Below are 4,455 nucleotides of genomic sequence, written 5' to 3' on the forward strand. Positions count from 1 at the left end.
ATTAAAGGCATCATGAACACATACCACGCTGCGCTTTGGTCTACTCCTTCTTCCACCAACGAAAATCATTACAGAATCACCCACCAAGAAAGGACCAAGCAACGTGGTAACCAGGAGCAGAGGGTTCTGGACTCCTGGACTTGGGAGCAGATATTGGACGGCAAGGGACCCTGGGCACAGGCTGGGGAGTATCGCCGTCCGCAGGAGGAATTGGAGGCCGCTAAGGCTGAGCGGAGACACTATGAGGAGTTAACACGGCTGGCAAGGAAGCCAGAGAGGCAGACCCAAAAATGTATTGGGGGGAGGCACACAGGGAGCGTGGCTAAGTCAGGTAGGAGACCTGAGCCAACTCCCCGTGCTTACCGGGGCGAGAGGTTGACCAGGCAGGCACCGTGTTATGCGGTGAGGAGCACGGTGTCCCCAGTGCGCATGCATAGTCCGGTGTGCTACATCGCAGCTCCTCGTATTGGCCGGGCTAGAGTGGGCATCGAGCCAGGAGGAATGAAACCGGTTCAGCGCATCTGGTCTCCAGTGCGTCTCCTCTGGCCAGGATATCCTGCATTGGCTCTGCGCACTGTGTCTCCCGTGTGTCTGCACAGCCCAGTGCGTCGTATGTCTACACAGCCCAGAGTGTCCTGTGCCTGCGCCCTGCACGTGCCAGGATAAAATCACCATCCAGCCAGGACGGGTTGTGCAGGCCCTTAGTTCGAGACCTCCAGTGCGCCTCCACTGCCCGGTCTATCCTGTGCCTCCTCCGAGGACCAGGCTGTCTCTCCGTCTCCTCCCTCCAGGTTCTCCAGTCTGTCAGGAGCTGCCAGAGCTGCCCGTCAGTCAGGAGTTGCCAGAGCTGCCCTTCACTCCGGCGCTGCCAGAGTCACCCTTCACTCCGGCGCTGCCAGAGTCGCCCTTCACTCCGGCGCTGCCAGAGTCGCCCTTCACTCCGGCGCTGCCAGAGTCGCCCTTCACTCCGGCGCTGCCAGAGTCGCCCTTCACTCCGGCGCCGCCAGAGTCTCCCGCCTGTCCGGCGCTGCCGCTCCGGCGCTCCCCAGTCCGAGGTCGGCGGCAAAGGTCGCCGCTCCAAAGGCGCCACTTAAGTGGGCCAAGACTGTGGTGGAGTGGGGTCCACGTCTCATGCCAGAGCCGCCACCACGGACCAATGCCCACCCAGACCCTCCCCTATGGGTTTAGGTTTTGCGGCCGGAGTCCGCACCTTTGGGGGGTGGGGGGGGTACTGTCACGCCCTGACCGTAGATTGCTTTGTAGGTTTCTATTTTTAGTTTGGTCAGGGTGTGATGTGGGTGGGTATTCTATGTTGTAGGTCTATGTTTTCTTTTTCTATGTGTTTGGCCTGGTATGGTTCTCAATCAGAGGCAGCTGTCTATCGTTGTCTCTGATTGAGAGCCATACTTAGGTAGCCTGTTTTCCCATTTTGAGTTGTGGGTGATTATTTTCCGTTTCAGTGTTTTCACCATACGGGACTGTTTCAGTTTTCCTTTATTCTCGTTTGTTTGTATTCAGTGTTCAGTTTATTAAAGGCATCATGAACACGTACCACGCTGTGCTTTGGTCTACTCCTCCTTCCACCAACGAAAATCGTTACACAGAGGCCAAGTTTATGAATTACTTTTACAGCATAATTGGTTTAATAAAATACATTGTTATCAATATTCACATCTTACTTGTACATTTAGTGTGTGCTTACATTAAACCCAGGGAGTCCCTCTATTTAAAAACATGAAGGATTGCGTAATATTGACTCATGTAGAATACAAGCACAATTTATTAAAATATGAATGACAATTGCTTTTAAAAATACATTCTTCAGCATTAATTGATACTTACGCGATCAATCCCCTTTTGGATCTGCAGGCCCATCTGCACCTGTTTTTCCCTGTAGACACATCCAAAACCTATTGATCCTCTACATTCATTGTGAGGTAAATCTGGAGAATAAATGGGACTTGATCTTCTACAATGGTTTTCAGGTGGCCTATGGTCACTGACACAGATGTATGGGCATATTCTCTTGTGACTAAATGTAGCATGATCAAAGCAATGAGAGTGAGAAAAACTATATGATCCTACCTGTCGTCCATTAACGCCAGGGAATCCAACAATCCCATCAGGACCTGGCTCTCCCTGGAATAAGAAACAAAAATATTAGTGAGAGGTCTGTAATTTTTATCATAGGTACACTTCAACTGTGAGGGCCATGTGAGGGCCAGTTAAAAAATGAAAGTGACCCACCCAAATTTGAATGCAATTGTATAGTAAGTAGTTAATTCCATGAATGGTCAGTATAGACTTCAGTGTGTGGCAATTAACCACAATGCTGGAAATGTAAAGCCTCCCCTCATTGGTTAGCGTGCCAGGCTTCTAGGTTCTTCTAGCCAGGATGCAGAGCGAATGCGAGGGTACAGAGTCTCATCTGGCTACAGAAGACTAGCAGATAATGATCAAAACCCCAAAAGTGGTGTTGTGTAAAATCAGAACAACAGTTTTCTGTGCCATAGCTGAAGTAAAGCTGTGGTGAAAATGGTTCCTTCAGTGTGTCAGTTGGGTTCACTGGCACTCAGATGTGGACAGCTTGCCCTGTGTGGCGCCACCATTGACACCGTCTGTCTGGGACAGCCTGGCAGGACTGGCTATCACAGCAGTAGCAGTGTGCCAGGGCAAAAAGAGCAACACTTAGTGGTGGTGCATTTCAGATGATTAAAGAGCTTCAGCTCTAAAGGTGCTGTTAATACTTATATCAATCACTAGTAATGCTCATATCCATGATAGTGCTGCTACTTCACAAACAGAAGTGCTGGAAGTAAATCAGCATGTAGCCTTTGGGCTCAGATCTCTAATGGAAGCTAATGAGAGTGGCCTGAGTGGAAGCAGTTACCTGTGTCATCTAACAGCATCCTGTAATCCTATTTTAGGGAAGTTGACATTCTGTGATAGTGGAGGAGGGAGGATAGAAACAGCAGGTGTGTTAGCTTCACCTCCCTCTGTTGCTTTTAGATCTCAGAGTTGAAGTAATTGTTGTTAATGGCGACATTCAGCATATGGGCAGGCTTACTTATCCTGTGTTCTCACAGTTGGAACTGTCAACTGCAATGTATCTGTAATGTATTTGTGTGAACACATACAGTGCCCTCAGAAAGTATTCAGACCCGTTGACTTTTTCCACATTTTGTTACATTACAGCCTTAATTTAAAATGGATTAAATCGTTTTTTTTTCATCAATCTACGCACAATACCCCATAATGACAAAGCATAAATAGGCTTTTAGAAATGTTTGCCAATAAAAAAATAAAAAGATATTCAAGTAAGTATTCAGACCCTTTACTCAGTACTTTGTTTTAGCACCATTGGCAAAGATTACAGCATTGAGTCTTCTTGGATATGACACTACAAGCTTGGCACATCTATATTTGGGAAGTTTCTCCCATTCTTCTCTGCAGATCCTCTCAAGCTCTGTCAGGTTGGATGGGGAGCGTTGCTGCACAGCTATTTTCAGATCTCTCCAGAGATGTTCGATTGGGTTCAAGTCCGGGCTCTGGCTGGGCTACACAAAGACATACAGAGACTTGTTTCAAACATTTCTAAAAAACAGTTTTTTTTGCTTTGTCATTATGGTGTATTGTGTGTAGATTGCTGAAGATTTAAAAAATATATACATTTTAGAATAAGGCTGTAACCTAACAAAATGTGGGAAAAGTAAAGGGATCTGAGTACTTTCCGAAGGCACTGTAAGCATATCATTCAGTTTCTACTCGTGTCCACATATGGATGAGTTTCAACCCACAAGCAAACAAGTTATGCCTCGGTGTAGATTCTGATCAAATTCAGATAAAACCTACAATTTTCCCTCCATCTCCTTTTCCTCTTTGTTTTCCAGTAGTTCCTGGTGATCCCTGGAATAAAAACAATCTCTGACTTTCAGTGGACAAGCATCAGTGTGATCAATCAGTCTATCAGCAATGATGATATTGTTACAGTAATAGTGTATGTTTACTTACAGGAGGTCCAGCATCCCCAGGGGGGCCAAGAGGCCCTTGAGGGCCTTTCAGTCTCTGAGGCGAAAGAAACAACTCTCTAACTGACATACAGTACATGGACTGTAAATATATGAAATACTGTATGGGGTGGCAGGTAGCCTAGCGGTTAGAAGCGTTGGGGCAGTAACTGAAAAGTTGCTGGTTCGAATCCCCGAGCTGGGAAGGTGTAAACATCTGCTGTTCTGCCCTTGAGCAAGGCAGTTAACCAACAACTGCTCCTCGGGTGCTGATGAAGTGGATGTCAATGAAGGCAGCACCCTGCACCTCTCTGATTCACACATTTCGGTTGAATGCATTCAGTTGTGCCACTGACTAGGTATCCCCTTTCCTTTATGATGGAATACATTTCACTTGATATGCTGCATTGTGTTTACAATAAACTGTGATGTCAACTATTTTGGTATA

Source organism: Oncorhynchus tshawytscha, linkage group LG01, assembly GCF_018296145.1.
Source record: "Oncorhynchus tshawytscha isolate Ot180627B linkage group LG01, Otsh_v2.0, whole genome shotgun sequence".
Taxonomy (NCBI): Eukaryota; Metazoa; Chordata; class Actinopteri; order Salmoniformes; family Salmonidae; genus Oncorhynchus; species Oncorhynchus tshawytscha.